Here is a 23314-nt window from a genome sequence, read left to right as displayed (position 1 = left end):
ATTAGTTGGTCGTTCTACGGTCATTAGCCCGAAGTATCGGGAATCCCTACCATCTTTAATCGCAGATGGGTTATATATCAACTTCTCCCCGTTAACAAAGAGTCTAGGACTAATGACTGCCGCGCGCAGTCTGAGGCCTCTTGTCACGGTCCGCGCGGCTCCACCCGTCGGAGGTTCGAGTCCTCCCTCGGGCATGAGTGAGTGTGTTGTCTTTAGCGTAAATTAGCTTAAGATAGATTAAATAGTGCGTAAGTCCAGGGACCGATGACCTCAGGAGTTTGGTCCCGTAAGACCTTACCACAAATTTCCATATTTTCAACTAATGACTAGCCGCGAGGAGTGACCACGCGGTCTAGGGCGCCATATCGCGGATTGCGCGGCCCATACCGCCGGAAGTTCGAGTCCTCCCTCGGAGATGGATGTGTGTGTTTTTCCTAGCATAAGTTAGTTTAAGGTGTGTAAGTCTAGTGACTGATGACTTCAGCAGTTTGGTCGCATAGGGTTTCACACACACACAAGTAATGACTGATTAAAATCTAAAGTTATCTGAGCACGTAACTGCAATGTGCTAGAAAATATCGCCGTCTCTCCACTATCTATTAATATATAAAATGCTCTTCCCTTTTGACCTGGAAAGCAAAGGTTGTACAAACACATATACTTCCCACTATTGATTACAGAAATGTTATCCTGCAAGATCTTGCTGAAGATAAGTCATAGGGTATGGAAACTTGAAATGAATGCTTGTTTTCGTTAATTTGCAACGTTCGACTGTGTGATCATGTTTCACAATTAAATACACAGTTATCCTTGCTGCATGTAACCAAGCGCCGAAAGATCCATACAGTCTGTCCCCTCTACTTGCTTGTCAACGTATCCATTGTTCTACATATATCTACTCGACCTTAGTACTCTTGTCTGAACAACACGGTAGAAACACCAGTTTCCGCAAAAGTAAAATCCTTTTTTTCCCACTCCATCGCCATTCATTTCCTCGAAGTCCTTTTCGGTAGCAGGATCCCGACTCTGGAATAACTTCCCTTATTATATTACGGATATGAATCAAGTTCCAAAACATAGTTAATGACATAACTGTTGAAACAACAACAATGACTATCGTTGTCGTCGTAGGCACTAGTTACTCGTTTACATCGTACTTTCAAACCATATCTTCCTCATTTAACAGTATTTTTAGCTTGTGCAGTCTTTGTAAATTTCCACTCCCCAGAACTCGCTATATCAGAAAATATCTATTTTATACACCTATAAATTCTTTTATATCTGCCATTATCATTATTATTATTTTCCTTTCTCAGACGTTATGTCTGGTTAAAAATGGGAAGTGACGCGGACCTTGATCACGTGTCACTTCCTTTTAACTGTACGGTATATTTTACATTGCATTTAGGAACTTTCGGGTAATTGAACATGTATCAATAATTATAGATTTCTGTAGTTGTATATAGAATTTTGGATGTCGCTGTATTGTGTTGATGTACTGGTGGATATTGCGTGGTACGAATCCTGTAGTTGAAAGTATAATTGGTATAATGTCAACTTTATCCTGATGCCACATGTCCTTGACTTCCTCAGCCAGTTGGATGTATTTTTCAAATTTTTCTCCTGTTTTCTTCTGTATATTTGTTGTATTGGGCATGGATATTTTGATTAGTTGTGTTAATTTCTTCTTTTTATTGGTGAGTATGATGTCAGGTTTGTAATGTGGTGTTGTTTTATCAGTTATAATGGTTCTGTAGCAGAATAATTTGTATTCATCATTCTCCAGTACGTTTTGTGGTGCATACTTGTATGTGGGAACGTGTTGTTTTATTAGTTTATGTTGTATGGCAAGTTGTTGTTGTATTATTTTTGCTACATTGTCATGTCTTCTGGGGTATTCTGTATTTGCTAATATTGTACATCAGCTTGTGATGTGATCTACTGTTTCTATTTGTTGTTTGCAAAGTCTGCATTTATCTGTTGTGGTATTGGGATCTTTAATAATGTGGTTGCTGTAATATCTGGTGTTTATTGTTTGATCCTGTATTGCAATCATGAATCCTTCCGTCTCACTGTATAAATTGCCTTTTCTTAGCCATGTGTTGGATGTGCCTTGATCGATGTGTGTCTGTGTTAGATGATACGGGTGCTTGCCATGTATTGTTTTCTTTTTCCAATTTACTTTCTTCGTATCTGTTGATGTTATGTGATCTAAAGGGTTGTAGAAGTGGTTATGAAATTGTAGTGGTGTAGCCGATGTATTTATATGAGTGATTGCTTTGTGTATTTTGCTAGTTTCTGCTTGTTCTATAAATAATTTTCTTAAATTGTCTACCTGTCCATAATGTAGGTTTTTTGTGTCGATAAATCCCCTTCCTCCTTCCTTTCTGCTTAATGTGAATCTTTCTGTTGCTGAATGTATGTGATGTATTCTATATTTGTGGCATTGTGATCGTGTAAGCGTATTGAGTGCTTCTAGGTCTGTGTTACTCCATTTCACTACTCCAAATGAGAAGGTCAATATTGGTATAGCATAAGTATTTATAGCTTTTGTCTTGTTCCTTGCTGTCAATTCTGTTTTCAGTATTTTTGTTAGTCTTTGTCTATATTTTTATTTTAGTTCTTCTTTAATATTTGTATTATCTATTCCTATCTTTTGTCTGTATCCTAGATATTGATCTGTTTTTTCCATCGCTTCTATGCAGTCGCTGTGGTTATCCAATATGTAATCTTCTTGTTTGGTGTGTTTTCCCTTGACTATGCTATTTTTCTTACATTTGTCTGTTCCAAAAGCCATATTTATATCATTTCTGAATACTTCTGTTATCTTTAGTAATTGGTTGAGTTGTTTATTTGTTGCTGCCAGTAGTTTTAGATCATTCATGTATAGCAAATGTGTGATATTGTGTTGGTATGTTCCAGTGGTGTTATATCCGTAATTTGTATTATTTAGCATGTTGGATAGTGGGTTCAGAGCAAGGCAGAACCAGAAAGGTCTTAATGAGTCTCCTTGGTATATTCCACGCTTAATCTGTATTGGCTGTGTTGTGATATTATTTGAATTTGTTTGGATATTAAGTGTGGTTTTCCAATTTTTCATAACTATGTTTAGGAACTGTATTAATTTAGGATCCACTTTATATATTTCCAATATTTGTAGTAACCATGAGTGGGGTACACTATCAAAAGCTTTTTGGTAATCAATATATGCGTAGTGCAGCGACCTTTGTTTAGTTTTAGCTTGATATGTCACCTCTGTATCTGTTATCAGTTGCTCTTTACATCCGCATGCTCCTTTGCAGCAGCCTTTTTGTTCTTCATTTATAATTTTGTTCTGTGTCGTATGTGTCATTAATTTCTGTGTAATGACTGATGTTAATATTTTGTATATTGTTGGTAGGCATGTTATGGGGCGATATTTATCTGGGTTTGCTGTGTCTTTTTGATCTTTAGGTTTCAGATAAGTTATTCCATGTGTAAGTGTATCTGGGAATGTGTATGGGTCTGCAATGTAACAGTTAAATAATTTAGTTAGATGTGAATGTGTTGAGGTGAACTTCTTTAGCCAGAAATTTGCTATTTTATCTTTTCCAGGGGCTTTCCAATTGTGGGTAGAATTAATTGCTTGGGTGACTTCATGTTGCAAAATTATCACTTCAGGCAATTGTGGTATCATCTTGTATGTGTCTGTTTCTGCTTGTATCCACCGTGCATGCCTGTTATGTTGTACCGCGTTTGGCCATATGTTGCTCCAGAAGTGTTCCATGTCTGTTATGTTTGGTGGATTGTCTATTTTAATGTGTCTGCTATCTATTGTCTGGTAAAATTTCTTTTGGTTTGTGTTGAATGTTTGGTTTTGTTTCCTTCTATTTTCACTTTTTTTGTATCTTCTAAGTCGTTTGGCCAATGTTTGTAACTTCTGCTTCTTTTCATTGAACTGCACTATCGCTTCTTGTTGTGAGATTTTACCTAACCTTTTTCGTTTTTTGTCTGATATTTCATTTCTTATAAATTGTGTTAGCTGTCCGATGTCTTTTCTCAGTTTTTCTATTCTGATCTGTAGCCTGTGTTGCCATGCTGGTTTTGTGGGTTTCTTCTGTGTGTTGGTTGGTTCCGATCTCTGTCTAATGTGTATATTTAGTGTAGTGAGTGCTCCTACATAAACCAGTAGTTGTAACTCTTCCATAGTTGTATTTTCATTTATTTTGTTGTGTATGATTGTGTTGATAGTTGTTATTGTTGTTTCGACTTGTAGGTTATTTGGTGGCCTATGCAAGAATAGTCTAATGTCTGTATTTGTGTCTTTGTATTCTATATATGTCAACTGAAATTTTTCTTCTATATCTAACATGTGTGTCACTTCGTGTTCTGTTTGTGCTTGTTCTGGTGGCTGTCTTAAGATTTCATTTTCCTCTGATTGTTTAATTGATGCGTGTTGTTCTTTGTTTGTTTGCTCTGGGATGTTTGAGTCCGTTACTGTATTTTCTTCTTCTTCTGATTGCACATTATTTTTTTCCAGTATTTGTTGTACTTGTTGTTTGATGTTTTCTAATTCTGATTGGGGTATCCTGTTATTTATGATTATTACACGGATCTGATCAGCTAGTCGTTGTTCTGTTAAAAATTTTAATTCTGGGTATCTGGTAATGAATGTTGTGTATACTTGTGATCTGTATCCAGTTGTGTTTGTTCCTAAGTTTGTTCCTTGGTAATAACAGAACATGAGGCGTCGGTTAACTTCATCTGACCATCTCATCCTCAGTCTTTGTTTTCCATCTAGAGTGGTTGCAGGAAGCATATCCTGCAAAACACCTCTATTTGGATTTAAATCATTTTCCGTGTGGCTAGCAGTCTTGTTACCATTGTGGACGGGACGGGCATAGGGTTCAAGCGTCGTCCCCGACCATGACAGCGCTTCTCCGAGTTTTCATTAGTTCTGTCCTGAACCAACTAATCACACTAAAAGGGGGGTTAGCCCTATTAGTGGTTTGTTCTTTTCGTCGCCTTTTACGACTGGCAGAACATACCGGAGGCCTATTCTTTTATTATTATTATTATTATTATTATTATTATTATTGTGGTATCCCACGTCAAAATTGGCAAATCAGGACGGAACGTCAAGTAAGGACAGTCGCTGCCTGACAGAACTACGAATGAAAGACCTCGGCGTAGACGGCCTGAAGAAGTTCCGTAAGCCATTGCTACTGGAAGAGCATTTACGTCGGAGAGCAGTGCCGCTCAACCCAGTCAGCCAACAGCGATTACGACGACAGCATCGTCTTACTTCAGATCCAGCAGTTCAAGTTGTGTTAGAAGCCTGAGCTGTGTATCGAAATTATGGTCAAATGAACATTGAGATAACACTATGAATCTGTAGTGTATCAAGTGATGGTGTTCTGCGCCAGTAACAAATATACACGTAATTTCTGTGAGCATGCATTGTTTTCGAGTTAAGGATTGCAAATTGTTTAGGTTCTAACAAAGGTATCTAATATTTTGTGTGCTTTGTAGTATCCACTCGACCTCGTCCAGAAGTATATCTACGCTTGATAGAACCTGCTACGGTGATGTAGCGAATTTCTCGTGTGTTCTCGCCGGCACTGCAATTATTATTTTATAATCATTGTTATTAGTGGCAACAGCAGGAGCAGCAGTTACAGTAGAAATGTCAGTATTAACTTAATTGCTAGGGTTGTCCATAAAGTAATGCATCGTATTTTTTCTCAGTCGAAAACAATGATACGAATGCGAAACGTTGCGTATGTACATTTCCGACAGATAGCGTAGGTGCAGGACAGTTTCAAAATGGCGACTGTAGGTGATATACGTTACAAGCAACGTGCCGTCATTGAATTTCTCATCGCAGAGAAAGAAACTGTGCGAAATATTCACAAACGCTTGTATAAAGTTTAAGGAGCATCTGATGTCGACAGAAACAATTAGTCGCTGGGCACAGAGTGTGAGGTCATCAGAAGGCAGTTCAGCGGAGCTCCACGATCTGCAGCGGTCGGGGGGACCATCCACGGCTGTCACATCACACCTGACATTTTGCAGCGAGCTGATGTCATTCTCGAGAACAGAGGCACTACGACTCGGAATTTGGCACTGCATTTGCCAATCAGCCAAGGAAGTGTGGATTACAAATCGCAGAGGAACAACATTTGTCTTGATTTGTTGCAGCGTTTTGAAGCTGAGAGGGAGGCCTTCTTGTCCCGGATTGTGACAGGTGATGAAACCTGAGTTCACCATTTTTCAGCCCAAAACAAAACGACAGTCCATGGAATGGCGCCATTCCCACTCCCCACAGAAGAAAAAATTCAAAGCAACTGCTTTCACCGGTAAGGTTATGATCAACGTGCTCTGCGACTGTGAAGGTGTGATTCTGATTGATGTGATGCCAAGAGGCGGTATCATTAATTCAGAGGCATATGTCAACATATTAACAAAACTCAAGACGCGCTTCCGGCGACTTGGGCACCACAGCAACCCAGGAGATGTTTTGCTGTAATTCGATAACGCTCGGCCCCACGGAAGTCTGAAGACTGCTGATCACATCCCATAACAAGGTTGGACAGTGTTACCCCATCCACCCTACAGCCCTGACCTAGACCCCTCGGACTTCCACTTGTTTGGGCCATTAAAGGATGTCATTCGTGGAAGGCATTTTGAGAACGATGAGAAGGCGATTCGCACATTGAAGCACCGGCTCCACCACCAGAACACGTATTGGTACCGACAGGGCATACACACCTTTGTTTCGAGCTGGAGGAAGGTCATAAAACGGGATGGAGATTACGTAAAAAATAGGGTGTGTAGATAAAACACCATTCTCATTATATTCAGTAACGAATTGATGGAGAAAAAGAATGTGGTGCATTACATTCTGGGCAACCCTTGTGCATCTTAGTACTATTTATTTACATTGTTTCTGTAGACACTCAAATTATTTTGTTACTATGCGTCATATTACCGTTATCGTAATTTCTTAGTTAAGTATGATGCAAAAATACTGTATGTGTGAAACCTCGGTTCTACGTAAGAGAGGGCGGAAGGGTCTTACCCTATCAAGGAAAATACAGTAAGTAAAGGGAAATTTGATCAAATACAGCCAAACATTCCTTGATGCCCCGGTTCCACACAATTAAGGCGAATAAAAATACGTGTTCGAGATAGTCCGTATTCTGAATGTTACGCAGTAAAAGTAGGATATCCAACATTTTTTTCGAATGTAATCTGTGTGCAAACCAACGAGCTGATTTCATACAACAATTAATCAGATTGCATTAAAAAAAATGTTCAAATGTGTGTGAAATATTATGGGACTTAACTGCTAAGGTCATCAGTCCCTAAGTTTACACACTACTTAACCTAAATTATCCTAAGGAGAAACACACACACCCATGCCCGTGGGAGGACTCGAACCTCCGCCGGGACCAGCCGCACAGTCCATGACTGCAGCGCCGTAGACTGCACGGCTAATCCCGCGCGGCAATCAGATCGCATTAATCATTACCAACTAATGTACGAGTAGAGACTCTTCTTCATCAAAAAGTTTGTTAATTTTGAAACTGATTACGAATCTTTTTTGATAAACGTAATCTCTCTTTGTAAAATTCCTAAACACTAAGAAATATCTGTTCGGCTTTTAGGCCATAGTCGAAATCGATATAAACAAAAATTTAAATGTTTATTTGTGCAAAATCGTAAATCTCCGAAAGTGTAACAAAATTGCATTTGAAAACGCGCGTGCTTTTATATACCGTCTGGAGGGCCTTATAGTATGTTAATAAACAAATAATTTATAAATGGGGATACGTTTCTCGGACATCTTAAACCTCTGAAAGTTCTTCACCGATTGCTTTGATATTTTGATACAACTTTGCAATCAAATATTTATAATATATAAATATATATGTACGAGGGTGAGTTAAATGAAAACCTTACATTTGTAATAACAAATCGAAATTTCGCGCCATTATCCTGTAAGTTGGTAAGTGTGCTACAAACAGCGTGCAGAATGGCCTGTAGGTGGCAGCATAGTGCAGCTGCACACATACCGTCACAGTATCAGTATAAAGATGGCCGCCCCACTTGCGACTTGCACCAGGGAAGAACAGCGTTCTGTTATCCGGTTTTTGCGTAGTGAAGGTGTGAAACCTAATGAAATTCATCGACGAATGAAGGTTCAGTACGGTGATGCATGTTTGTCACAGCAGCAAGTCTACGAATGGAGTAGGACGTTCGCAGATGGTGTGACTTCGGTGGAAGATGCTCCTCGTCCAGGTCAGGCACAACGAGTTGTGACTCCACAGCACATCGCAGCAGTTGAAGCCATAGTGAAGGAAAACCGCTGAGTGACACTAAATGACATTTCAGCATGTTTACAGATTAGTCACGGGTCAGACACCACACTTTGCATGATGTGCTCTAGTTTCACAAAGTGTCTGCAATATGGGTGCCACGGCAGCTGACTCCTGAAATGAGAGAACGACGTGTTGTTGCTTGTGAAGAACTACTTCGCCGCTTTGAACGAGAAGGTGATGGCTTCCATGCAAGAATCGATACTGGAGACGAAACCTGGATCACTTCCACCAACCGGAAACGAAGAGAGCGAGCAAGGAATGGCGCCATTCCTCATCACCAAAACCAAAAAAGTTTCGAACAGAACCATCAGCAGGGAAGGTTATGCTGACTCTCTTTTGGGGCGAAAAAGGCGTCATTTTGGTGCATTACATGCCTAGAGGGACCATTGTCAGCAGTGCATCATACATAGCTCTCCTAAAATATCATCTGCGGCCTGCAATCAAATCAAAGCGACGGGGTGGACTGCTGTCAGCAGGTGTCCTTTTGCAACATGACAATGCAAGGCCCCACACTGCCAGTACAACAGTGGCAATAATCAAAGACCTGCATTTTGAGTGTCTTCCTCATTCACCATAATCACCAGATCTTGCCCCCAAGTGATTTCCATATGTTTGGACCACTCAAAGACGCAATGGGAGGAAAGAAGTCCCGTTCTGATGTAGAGGTACACCACGCGGTGCACGAGTGGTTGCGCGGAATACTAAAAGAACTCTTTTCTAAGGGAATTTATGCACTTTGTAAGTTCTGGAGGGGAGATATTATGTTGAAAAGTCATACAGCTTTGTACCACTTCTGCACAATAAATAATAATTAAAAAAATATTTAAGGTTTTCATTTGACACACCCTCTTAATATATACTGTAGAGGTAAATGTTAAGAGGAAACGGCCTTGCCGCAGTGGATACACCGGTTCCCGTGAGATCACCGAAGTTAAGCGCTGTTGGGTGTGGCCGGCACTTGGATGGGTGACTATCCAGGCCGCCATGCGCTGTTGCCATTTTTCGGGGTGCACTCAGTCTCGTGATGCCAATTGAGGAGCTACTCGACAGAATAGTAGCGGCTTCGGTCAAGAATACCATCATAACGACCAGGCGAGAAGTGTGCTGACCCCACTCCCCTCCTATCTGCATCCTCCTCAGAGGATGACACGGCGGTCGGATGGTCCCGGTGGGCCACTCGTGGTCTGAAGATGGAGTGTACTAGAGGTAAATGTTGTTAGCAAAAATATCGAAAACAATAAATGAGCCTGAATGCGGGGGAGAAGAGAGAGAACACAGAGAAAGGGGTGAGGGGAAATGAACATAGTGAGGGGAGATGAGGTGATGGACAGGGAGAGCTGAAGGAGGAGGAGAAGATGGAGTAAGAGTTGGGGTAGGAGGATATTGGCACGAGGTGGTGAGCGTCTGTTGCTAATATGGCAGCACACAAGCTAGCATTGCAAAATTAAACATATTAGGCACGTGTGGTTTCTCATTTCTTTCGTTTATATTGAACCAGACTGAAAAGAGCGTGGGTTTTGAATAATGACTGTGTGTACAGCGTATAATGCGACAAGAAGGTTGCTGGTATACTGACAAATCGATAAGAGCAGCAGTGGGTCGAGAACAGAGAAGCATTCAGCTCGCGGGTTGAGTTGTTGCCAGCAGTACCCTTTACTGCATTACCTACGGAAATGAAGTACCTAGTAACCACAGGGCCGGGTGGTTTACAATAGGCGTATCCCCTTCCACATCAGATACAGTAAATAGCAGTGACTTGTTTCTTCCTTTCCGAACTTTTCTGCGGTTGCGGACACGCGAAACAGGAGAGAGCCCGGGATCGTTTACTCCCTTATCGAGAGATCCGGCGTCGCGGACGGACAATTTGTGGGCGCTCCCTGCGGCCTTATTGGTACAAATCAGCCCTCCGCGCCGTCGATAAGGGCGAGAGTAAAGGCTGCGCTATCGCGGTCACGCCAGCCAGCACGCCCGGCTCCAGTCCGCCGCGAAATTCCATTTCCGGCTTGCGGCGCAGTCACTCTGCGCGCGGAATACCGATAGATGGCAGCAGAGCGGCGTGTTTACAGGGGGCGCAGCGGGGGGTGGGGCTGCTCGAGTCTGCCCGAGAGGCGCAAAAGGGCGGTCTGCTCAGAGGCTCAGCTGTGGCTGCGATACGTAAGGCGTCTCCCGGTCCTTGTGAGCAGGCGGAATGTCGACCACGAGACCTCTTCGTGAAAAGGTGAAACCCAGTTCCCATCCGAGTGACTCGGAAACGATTCCCACTACTCCACTCGTGCCTAGGGTTCTAAAACTACTGTAAGCTACTGTAGTCTGCCACAAGTAAATGTAGACTACAGTAACTTTCCCAGCAACTTTGGTCAGCTAAGGTAGTACTCACATTACCTGTGAAGTTAGTGGAGTTGTATGCCATTCAGGCGTTATCTCATAACGATCGTTTTCTTTATGTAAGCGATCTGTCTTACTACATTCTCCTCAGTACCGCAAGCGGTAAACTGTCTAGGAACCGAATAAGGGTGTATAGAGGGCTATGTAGCGTTTGTTATGAACAGAAGTGCTATTGACATTATTATTCCATCAAATGATTCAAATGGCTCTGAGCACTATGGGACTTAACTGCTGTGGTCATCAGTCCCCTAGAACTCAGAACTACTTAAACCTAACTAACCTAAGGACATTACATACATCCATGCCCGAGCCAGGATTCGAACCTACGACCGTAGCGGTCGTGCGGTTCCAGACTGTAGCGCCTAGAACCGCTCGGCCACTCTGGCCAGCATTACTCCATCGCCACTGTGATCTAGTTTATATCATATTTTTAAATATGTGCGATGATGCTACGCTGATTTTGTGTATATTTTGTGGCGATGCTAGTATGACTTTTTTATTGTAGGATACGTTATAAAACAGGACCACAAGGACCACAAGTTTTGTTATCATTGACAAGAATTAAAGCAATTTATCCTATAGAACATTTTTGTTCTGTATAGTTATCCTCCTGTCCGTTGGCTGAAAATAAACAGTATTTACAGCAAAATTGAACTAGTCGATGTTTAATTCAGGTCGTATTCGAAAACTATTGATTTGTAATGTGAAACAGAGGGATGTTGTAGTAAAGGTAAAGACAACAATACGGATTTAGCATATAGCGCTACAAGACACAATTTCCCCACCAAAAGTAAAGCAAAAAAGCCACAAACAAAAATATATCAAAACCGCTTCAATACTTTGTCGATAAATAAAACATGATTCTAATATTTATAAACAACTTCCTCATTTATCAGTAATGACGGGAAACTCTTCACGTTTGATAATGATGAAGAACGTTCTATTAACCTCAAAATAATAACTATAATTATACATACTTTTTATGTTTGTGACTGTAATTTGTACTTGCATTAAAAAGTAATTGCGTTGGTTACATAAAAGAGCAGAAACTGCGCGATCAATTAATTTTTGTTAGTTGTAAAATTATATGTATTCCGTAAGGATAAAAAATATACAATGGACTAGGAATGAATGATGTGCTATTCTAATTATGTGCAAAACAAAGAGAAAACAAACAGAAATCATCGGTTCCCAGTTTCACTCTTACGCATTCATTTATGCATCCTTACCTACCACCAAGAGGTAATCTTACCATTTACTGCTGACCGGGGTGGCCGAGCGGTTCTTGGCGCATCAGTTTATGCATCCTTACCTACCACCAAGAGGTAATCTTACCATTTACTGCCGACCGGGGTGGCCGAGCGGTTCTAGGCGCTTCAGTCTGGAACCGCGTGACCGCTACGGTCGCAGGTTCGAATCCTGCCTCGGGCATGGATGTGTGTGATGTCCTTAGGTTAGTTAGGTTTAAGTAGGTCTAAGTTCTAGGGGACTGATGACCTCAGATGTTAAGTCCCAAAGTGCTCAGAGCCATTTGAACCATTTACCATTTACTACATCATTTATGTTATTACCAAAAGTATCGAACTGTAACTTCGGTGAAGCGCAGCTCTAGTCGAGCCTAAAGAATCGAATTCATCTCGAATTACAGATGTGCTTCGACCAGAAATAAACAGATCAGGCGTGACGCTTAATCATGGACGGGAGTAGATAGCACAACGACGGAAACACATCTTGAGGGCAGAACAACTCGGGTACCATTGAGGCAGATCTCTTGCTGCTGAGTTTACTTAAGATCTCCGGTTCAAAGAAAATAGCCGACCGCACAGAGGACTCTGCCTTTCGTAGCCAACCTATTTGTGTTCCTTTGGACAGTTTTGGGCAGGTTACTTGCTTCAGTTAGGTCACCAGACAGTGACTTCTTCTAAAAGCCAGAAGAGCTTCTCTGGTGCCTCTCTAGTGTGTGCATACGCAAAGGGCCGTTGAAACTTGGCTCAAAGTGCTCCCTTATGTCACTTCTTTCACTAAATGCAAATTAATGAGTGCTAACCATTTTATAGGATTATGTTACTTTCACAGTGTGTCTGAAGGATTACAGCAATCGCACTGTTAACTTAGTTTCCAAATACAGCACTGTATTAAGAAGAGAGAATATAAATACACTCCTGGAAATGGAAAAAAGAACACATTGACACCGGTGTGTCAGACCCACCATACTTGCTCCGGACACTGCGAGAGGGCTGTACAAGCAATGATCACACGCACGGCACAGCGGACACACCAGGAACCGCGGTGTTGGCCGTCGAATGGCGCTAGCTGCGCAGCATTTATGCACCGCCGCCGTCAGTGTCAGCCAGTTTGCCGTGGCATACGGAGCTCCATCGCAGTCTTTAACACTGGTAGCATGCCGCGACAGCGTGGACGTGAACCGTATGTGCAGTTGACGGACTTTGAGCGAGGGCGTATAGTGGGCACGCTGGAGGCCGGGTGGACGTACCGCCGAATTGCTCAACACGTGGGGCGTGAGGTCTCCACAGTACATCGATGTTGTCGCCAGTGGTCGGCGGAAGGTGCACGTGCCCGTCGACCTGGGACCGGACCGCAGCGACGCACGGATGCACGCCAAGACCGTAGGATCCTACACAGTGCCGTAGGGGACCGCACCGCCACTTCCCAGCAAATTAGGGACACTGTTGCTCCTGGGGTATCGGCGAGGACCATTCGCAACCGTCTCCATGAAGCTGGGCTACGGTCCCGCACACCGTTAGGCCGTCTTCCGCTCACGCCCCAACATGGTGCAGCCCGCCTCCGGTGGTGTCGCGACAGGCGTGAATGGAGGGATGAATGGAGACGTGTCGTCTTCAGCGATGAGAGTTGCTTCTGCCTTGGTGCCAATGATGGTCGTATGCGTGTTTGGCGCCGTGCAGGTGAGCGCCACAATCAGGACTGCATACGACCGAGGCACACAGGGCCAACACCCGGCATCATGGTGTGGGGAGCGATCTCCTACACTGGCCGTACACCACTGGTGATCGTCGAGGGGACACTGAATAGTGCACGGTACATCCAAACCGTCATTGAACCCATCGTTCTACCATTCCTAGACCGGCAAGGGAACTTGCTGTTCCAACAGGACAATGCACGTCCGCATGTGTCCCGTGCCACCCAACGTGCTCTAGAAGGTGTAAGTCAACTACCCTGGCCAGCAAGATCTCCGGATCTGTCCCCCATTGAGCATGTTTGGGACTGGATTAAGCGTCGTCTCACGCGGTCTGCACGTCCAGCACGAACGCTGGTCCAACTGAGGCGCCAGGTGGAAATGGCATGGCAAGCCGTTCCACAGGACTACATCCAGCATCTCTACGATCGTCTCCATGGGAGAATAGCAGCCTGCATTGCTGCGAAAGGTGGATATACACTGTACTAGTGCCGACATTGTGCATGCTCTGTTGCCTGTGTCTATGTGCTTGTGGTTCTGTCAGTGTGATCATGTGATGTATCTGACTCCAGGAATGTGTCAATAAAGTTTCCCCTTCCTGGGACAATGAATTCACGGTGTTCTTATTTCAATTTCCAGGAGTGTATAAAAGATATTCGAAGAGTATGTGACCAGATAAACAAAAACGGCCCGAGTCCATATTCCATACATACTGGTATTACAGAAATACACACATCAAAAAACTTTTTGCATCATCTCGGATCCGAGAGTTCCGGAACCGGTACAGAAAATTGGAGTAGAGACCAACATAAACATCATTTTTGCCATTTTTACTGCTCATGAAAACCATATATTGCATTTTGTACCACAACACAGCAAGACCTTCAGAGGTGGTGGTCGAGATTGCTGTACACACCGGTACCTCTGATAGCCAGTAGCACGTCCTGTTACGCTGATATATGTCTGTATTCGTCGTGGTATACTATCCACAAGTTCATCAAGGCACTGTTGGTCCAGATTGTCTAACTCCTCAACGGCGATTCGGCGTAGAACCTTCAGAGTGGTTGCTCGGTCACGTCGACCATAAACAGCCCTTTTCAATCTATCCCAGGCATGTTCGATAGGGTTCATGTCTGGAGAACATGCTGGCCACTCTAGCCGAGAGGTTTCGTTATCCTGAAGGAAGTTATTCACAAGGTATGCACGATGGGAGCACGAATTGTCGTCCATGAAGACGAATGCTTCCCCAATATGCTGCCGATGTCGTTGCACTTTCGGTCAGAGGATGGCATTCACGTATCGTACAGCCGCCACGGCGCCTTCCATGACCACCGGCACATAACGCCACCCCAAAACAGCAGGCAACCTTCTCCTTGCTGCACTCGCTGGGCAGTGTGTCTAAAGGCCGGTTCGCACTAGGGCTGCCGCGCGTCAAAACCGCGCGTCAGCGGCGTGGTTGCCATGGAAACGGCGTCAGCGGCACCGCGCGGCGGGCTCTGCGTTGCGGAAGGCGTTCGGCCTGAGCGGGTTGCCTCCAAACACGTCTCCGACGATTGTCTGGTTGAATGCATATGCGACACGCATCGGTGAAGAGAACGTGATGCCAATCCTGAGCGGTCCATTCGGCATGTTTTTGGGCCCATCTGTATCGCGTTGAATGGTGTCGTGGTTGCAAAGATGGACCTCGCCATTGACATCGGGAGCGAAGTTGCGCATCATGCAGCCTACTGCTCACACTTTGAGTCGTAACACGACGTCCTGTGGCTCACAAAAAGCATACAGCATTATTCAGCATGGTGGCGTTTCTGTTAGGGTCCCTCCGAGCCATAATCCGCAGGTAGCAGTCATTCACTGCAGTAGTAGCTCTTGGGCGGCCCAACCGAGGCATGTCATTGACACTTTCTGTCTCTCTGTGTCTCCTCCATGTCCGAGCAACATCGCTTTGGCTCACTCCTAGGCGCCTGAACACTCCCGTTGTTGACAGCCCTTCATGGTACAAAGTGACAATGCGGACGCGATTTTTCTCTAATTTAGATGAGATATATCCCCCTCTAAAAACGCTCGACCTTTTTTAGAGTTTTGTAGCTCAATCGGTAAAACGGGACCCTACTAGGATCACTTTGTTATCTGTGCGTATCTGACGGTTAAAAAAACTCTTTTCCTCGAAAACCGGTAGACGTAACAAGCTGAAAAAAATGGTTCAAATGGCTCTGAGCACTAAGGGACTCAACATCTTAGGTCATCAGTCCCCTAGAACTTAGAACTACTTAAACCTAACTAACCTAAGGACATCACACACATCCATGCCCGAGGCAGGATTCGAACCTGCGACCGTAGCGGCCGCGCGGTTCCAGACTGTAGCGCCTAGAACCGCATGACCACACCGGCCGGCAACAAGCTGAAATTCATGTAACATAGTAAGGCGTACGATCCCTTGGCGGTATACGAAACTGAAGCTTCTAAGTCAATGCAAGCGAAGGATACGACCGTGTATGCCACATATTGAAATATACGCAAACTCACTCATCAAAACCTATAGTGTTCTTCCCGTCGACCTAGAATCACGAAATTTGGCAAGAAGCAAGGATTAAGAGTACAAGTAGAGGAAAAAATATCTCTCATAATGACGTCTATAATCCCTTGAGTGTATGAAGACACATAAGCTTCTAAGTGAACGTAATCAAAAGATATGGCCGTTTATATCACCCGAAAAGTCACTCATCAGATTTTATAAAGTACTTACCGTTGATCTACAATCATGAAATTTGGCAAGAAGCAAGGTTTCACAGTACCAACAAAAGAAAAAATCCAAAAATTTTGAATCTGTAATTATATCACAGGAAAAAATTTCTTTTTGTCATTTGTTGTCGGACTCCCTGTCGTAAGACCCCTTCTTCTCAGGCCCGCGTGGTTGCATCACATTCCAATTTATGACACATTCTAAGGTCTATTGTCCTTTGGTGATATTTAAAATTCAAGCTTTTAAATCAGTGGAGTCAAAAGAGACTGCCATTTATGTCAAATATTTTGATAGTCGCAAACGCACTCATCAAAACCTATATGGTATTTTCCGGTGGAAATGGCTCAAAAGTGTTTGAGCACTGTGGAACTTGACATCTGAGGTCATCAGTCCCCTAGAACTTAGAACTACTTAAACCTCACTAACCTAAGGACATCACACACAGCCATGCCCGAGGCAGGATTCGAACCTGCGACCGTGGCAGTCGCGCGGTTCCGAACTGAAGCGCCTAGAACCACTCGGCCACCGCGGCCGGCCTTTACCAAACCCTACAGATAAGGTGTAAGTAGGCTGTTTAGGTTTTTATGTTGGTAAAGTCACGTAGCGCTCTGTATGAAAATCACTGGCTGTGCTGCGTGGAGTCTGTGGCTGGTTGGCATTGTTGGAATATTCGCTGTTGTAGTGTTGGGCAGTTGGATGTGAACGCCGCTTAGCGTTGCGCAGTTGGAGGTGAGCCGCCAGCAGTAGTGACTGTGAGGAGAGAGATGGCAGATTTTTGAGAACGGACGATCTGGACGTGTGTCCGTCAGAAAAAGGAAATTTGTAAGACTGAATGCCATGAACTGATCTTATATATATACACTCCTGGAAATTGAAATAAGAACACCGTGAATTCATTGTCCCAGGAAGGGGAAACTTTATTGACACATTCCCGGGGTCAGATACATCACATGATCACACTGACAGAACCACAGGCACATAGACACAGGCAACAGAGCATGCACAATGTCGGCACTAGTACAGTGTATATCCACCTTTCGCAGCAATGCAGGCTGCTATTCTCCCATGGAGACGATCGTAGAGATGCTGGATGTAGTCCTGTGGAACGGCTTGCCATGCCATTTCCACCTGGCGCCTCAGTTGGACCAGCGTTCATGCTGGACGTGCAGACCGCGTGAGACGACGCTTCATCCAGTCCCAAACATGCTCAATGGGGGACAGATCCGGAGATCTTGCTGGCCAGGGTAGTTGACGTACACCTTCTAGAGCACGTTGGGTGGCACGGGATACATGCGGACGTGCATTGTCCTGTTGGAACAGCAAGTTCCCTTGCCGGTCTAGGAATGGTAGAACGATGGGTTCGATGACGGTTCGGATGTACCGTGCACTATTCAGTGTCCCCTCGACGATCACCAGTGGTGTACGGCCAGTGTAGGAGATCGCTCCCCACACCATGATGCCGGGTGTTGGCCCTGTGTGCCTCGGTCGTATGCAGTCCTGATTGTGGCGCTCACCTGCACGGCGCCAAACACGCATACGACCATCATTGGCACCAAGGCAGAAGCGACTCTCATCGCTGAAGACGACACGTCTCCATTCGTCCCTCCATTCACGCCTGTCGCGACACCACTGGAGGCGGGCTGCACGATGTTGGGGCGTGAGCGGAAGACGGCCTAACGGTGTGCGGGACCGTAGCCTAGCTTCATGGAGACGGTTGTGAATGGTCCTCGCCGATACCCCAGGAGCAACAGTGTCCCTAATTTGCTGGGAAGTGGCGGTGCGGTCCCCTACGGCACTGCGTAGGATCCTACGGTCTTGGCGTGCATCCGTGCGTCGCTGCGGTCCGGTCCCAGGTCGACGGGCACGTGCACCTTCCGCCGACCACTGGCGACAACATCAATGTACTGTGGAGACCTCACGCCCCACGTGTTGAGCAATTCGGCGGTACGTCCACCCGGCCTCCCGCATGCCCACTATACGCCCTCGCTCAAAGTCCGTCAACTGCACATACGGGTCACGTCCACGCTGTCGCGGCATGCTACCAGTGTTAAAGACTGCGATGGAGCTCCGTATGCCACGCAAACTGGCTGACACTGACGGCGGCGGTGCACAAATGCTGCGCAGCTAGCGCCATTCGACGGTCAACACCGCGGTTCCTGGTGTGTCCGCTGTGCCGTGCGTGTGATCATTGCTTGTACAGCCCTCTCGCAGTGTCCGGAGCAAGTATGGTGGGTCTGACACACCGGTGTCAATGTGTTCTTTTTTCCATTTCCAGGAGTGTATATATATATATATATATATATATATATATATATATATATATATATAATGACTTTTGAATATAATCAAGGTAAATACATTCATTGTTCTCTATCAAAATCTTTCATTTGCTAACTATGCCTATCAGTAGTTAGTACCTTCAGTAGTTACAATCTTTTACTTAGATGGCAGTATTGGCGCTCGCTATATTGCAGTAGTTCGAGTAACGAAGATTCTTGTGAGGTAAGTGATTCATGAAAGGTATAGGTTATTGTTAGTCAGGGCCATTCTTTTGTAGGGATTATTGAAAGTCAGATTGCGTTGCGCAAAAAAATATTGTGTGTCAGTTTAGTGTTGATCAGAATGAGTAAAGAGAGAAATGTCTGAGTACGTTCAGTTCTGCTCAGCTGTTTGAAAATTGTGGTGTCACCGCCAGACCCACACTTGCTAGGTGGTAGCTTTAAATCGGCCGCGGTCCATTAGTACATGTCGGACCCGCGTGTCGCCACTGTCAGTGATCGCAGACCGAGCGCCACCACACGGCAGGTCTCGAGAGCCTTACTAGCACTCGCCCCAGTTGTACGGACGACGTAGCTAGCGATGCACACTGACGAAGCCTCGCTCATTTGCAGAGCAGGTAGAATAGCCTTCAGCTAAGTCAATGGCTACGACCTAGCAAGGCGCCATTAGTAGTTTATTGCCTGAATGTACAGAGTCTCACTTGTATCGTCAATAGCGATGTACAACCATGATGGATTAAAGTTAAGTATTCCAGTAGCTACGTACTTTTCTTTATAGCATTCATTACGTATCCTGTTTCAGACCTCACGCCAATCTCCACGTGAGCTAAACGCGTGCCTTTCGGCTACTTCCGAGTGTCGTGGCTGTCTTGTTACGCCACAACAAAAATCAAATAACGTAAGAGGTTTATGAGCACAGTAATTCATTAATTTTTCTAAAGGGAGGTTTGAAAGGGTCGTAATATGTTAGGTCTGAAGACCTGGAAGGCCTCCGGTGACGAAGTTAATCTTCCGCTCCTCCTGATCCAATCCAGCGTCCTGGACTAGTGTCATCCAGGTAACGTCGGACGTGCTTACGGAAATTCTCATTGTTGAAGCTGTGAATTCGATAATGAGAGACCAGCTGCTTGGAGTGTGGCAGGAAACGAGCTACCGTTTTGACAATTGTCGTCTGACACATGGTATCCACATTGAGTGCACAAAAATTTGAAGTTTTTTCTGTCCAGGAACACTGTCTTTTGTAGCTTAGAAGCAGTAAAGATTTGAAATGTGTTCCTTCTTTTTGAACAGCCTTGTTGTTGCGTAACTAAGTTTGTACGAAACTGTGGGTGCACGAGTCCCGCTATCGCTTATTCAGATTTGTTTAACACATCGAGACCCCAGTCTTACGCAGGTACTGCGAACAGCGGGGTATAGTGCTGTGACCAGGGCTGACTGCGGCACACCTCTGACGTCTGACTTCGTTATGGGGAACATGGGGAGCAGTGCCTACGCTGCCGCCCACTGCCCCTCCCCCCTGGCGCCTGACTGCGCACTCCGGAGCTCTCGTCCGCAAGGTGACCTCCGCCGCCGTGACCTCTGACCTTAGCGCGCCTACCCGCTACCATCTGCTCGCCGCGACCGCGACTCTTGCGGGCAAACACCGCCGCCTCCCATATAGTAGGGCCGCGCGCTGCAGAACCTGTCTGCAACTAGTGCAGTGCGGGCCGCTCGCAACACGCGGGAGCACAACACCGCCACATTAATTACGCACCCTGCCATCTTCCTCCGCTGGTTCCGCCGTTTTTATGAATGATTGCACTATTGAGCAATAGGTGCTGTGGAGGTGTTTCCGAGGAAACAAAGACACGGCTTCGCCTTCGCGTCGCATTATGGGAGGAGATCGTGCATGAACTGGACGATGTTCTGGTAGGGAATCGGCAGTAATCCACATATACGTCGATATCGACGCTTTGGCGAAACAAGCGCTGCATCATTGTGAGAGATACAGAGGCGAGTGAGTGTGTCGGGACTTGTCCCAGTTCACTGCTACTGGCGCCACGTCATCGTAACGCGCCTGTGCATAGCGTACAAAGTATTGCGCCACAGTCTAAGAATGAATTGAAAAATTAAAATAACTTTTCCAGACTTGACATTAATGTTAGAATTGTTAAATCCCAGAATGATCAGATGAATAACTTTTGCTAAATACATTATTTTAAGAAAAAATAAGGGGTGCTAAACAATGAGGCAAGAAAGCCAAACATTTTTCAGAATGCGCAAATGTATGTCAGAATCATGAGTTACAAGTCTCAACTTGATCGGTGCAATACTTTGGTCAAAATCGGCGATTTTACGAAAAATTGAAAGCGCTACATATTAGACTCAGAGAGATGAAAATTTGTATGTAGCCTCAGTCGATATAAAAACACTATGTGACTCCATTAAGCTACCTCTATTACTTTTCACCTTATTTATGAAAAACCAAATTTGGAACGAAAACGTCCCTATTCATAATGAATGAAATATCACTTGTATTTATGATAGAAATGCTCCAGCCGACCAAGTTTCAAGACTTTAGTGTACATAACAATCAACACAAGCTCCCTTAATGAGGTAGTTCAGACGCCTTGTTCTACTCTCGGTTCCGTTCTAAAAATTCTAGCCGGCAAAGCATAAACGCAGTCGAGCTAAAACATTTTCAGATTTCAAATGGTTCTGTGCACTATGGGACGTAAAATCTGAGGTCATCAGTCCCCTAGAACTTAAAACTACTTACACCTAACTAACCTAAGGACATCACACACATCCATGACCGAGACAGGATCCGAACCTGCGACCGTAGCGGTCGTGCGGTTCGAGACTGAAGCGCCTACAACCGTTCGGCCACACCGGCCGGCAAACTTTTTCAGTAACTAAAGGAAACTTAACTTTAATTATATATAAATTATGGAGACTGTAAATTGTTACATGGGAGAACCATTAAATAATACCTGTGCTTAGAGCGGTTGACAGCAGATGTTCCGTTCGGCGGTTCGCTGCGCCCATACATAAATTCGGCATGAGAGGCAATAGAGAGACTTCCCACCGAGCTATCAATCTGTCTGCCTCAGTCAAATGCTGGCATACGCTCTTCCTCGAGTCCGCAGCTCGTGGTCATGCCGGCACGGTAGCTCAGCGTGTTCGCTCAGAGGGTTAGTTGCCCTCTGCAATAAAAAACTGAGTCCACGACTCAACACTGAATTTGAACGGGTGTCATCGGACATCCGCACCGAACAAATGCAACGAAAAAATCGAACAAAATGAGAACAATAAAAAAAGTGGCTAGCGTTGCTGCCTCTAGATAAGGGTCCCGGGTTCGATTCCCGACCCGGTTGTGGATTTCCTCTGCCGTGGACTGGGTGTTTGTGTTGTCATCATTTCGTTATCATCAGCATTTGTGACAATGGCTAGACTGGACTATGTAAGAAAACTGGACTGTGTAAAAATTGGGACTTTGTAGGGGTGCTGATGTCCGCGCAGTTGAGCGCCCCAGAAACCAAACATCATCATCATCGCTATGCCTCGGATGACGTCAGAGCTAGACGGCTACCAAACGCGTTTTCGGCAAAAGTAGGAAGTGAATTCTCGAGGACTGTAGACCGTCCTGCATCGCGTAGATTTCACGGAAGTAAATGTTTGTGTGCTGCCCGTAATGATGACAAAACCGCATGGCAAGTGGTGAGACTATTTTCCACTTTTGTGGTTAGGACACAAGGCGGAAGAACATTTTACTTGGACCTTACCATGGAGGTCGCCTCTGAACTGCTGATTGCGCTGTTTCAGATAGGGACATTACTATTAGTATCAGGAATATTATTATATTTGTGCGTGTGAACTTTTACTGAATATATTAATTAATTATAACTCAAAATTTTTATTTTTAGTCACAGTTCCTTACCCCGCTGAATATATTTCTGGTAGGAACATTTTCTTTTAGTGAGCACAAGAATAGTGTGGACTTGCACATTGGTAATTATGGTCAGTATGTTCTCCATCGCTTTCTGGCTGACGGCAAAAATTGTTTTCAGGCTCTTGTAAATACGTTTGTTCGATTCGTACCAATATTAGTCTTCTTCTATCCCATTCCATCCACTATTCTAAATACCTCTGTACCCGCCCTAATCTGTCTTATTTTATTCTCATGATCCCTACTGACTACATCTGCTACACTTCCATATACGCTGTCCTGGTCTGTTACGATTCTACTAGCACATATAATTTTTTCGATGTCTGCTGTCATGCCTACTTAATGACACGAAACGGTGCAGCTGTAGAGCTGGTCACATTGGCGCCTTGTATGCGGTTTCCTTTACACTGAAGCCGGCCACGATGTGCCAAACTTCACACGTGCAGAAAGCATGTGGGCGGCGCGCCGGCAGAGGCCCGGCCTGCCACTCGGCTCTGCTCGGTTCTTATCGGAAGTATCCGGAACCATTCTACATTTGATTGAGTATCGTGGTTTGGCATTTTTCAGTCGGCACATTTTTTTCTTCATTTCGGCAGAATCGTGGTGTCAGCGCTGTTTACCCTTCCCTATTTGTTCGTGGTATAAAGGACGCCAACAGGTCCAGTGGTTGTTTGCACAAAAAGT

The sequence above is a fragment of the Schistocerca piceifrons genome, chromosome 7 (genome assembly GCF_021461385.2).
Source record: "Schistocerca piceifrons isolate TAMUIC-IGC-003096 chromosome 7, iqSchPice1.1, whole genome shotgun sequence".
NCBI lineage: Eukaryota > Metazoa > Arthropoda > Insecta > Orthoptera > Acrididae > Schistocerca > Schistocerca piceifrons.
Note: the sequence above shows the minus strand (reverse complement) of the source record.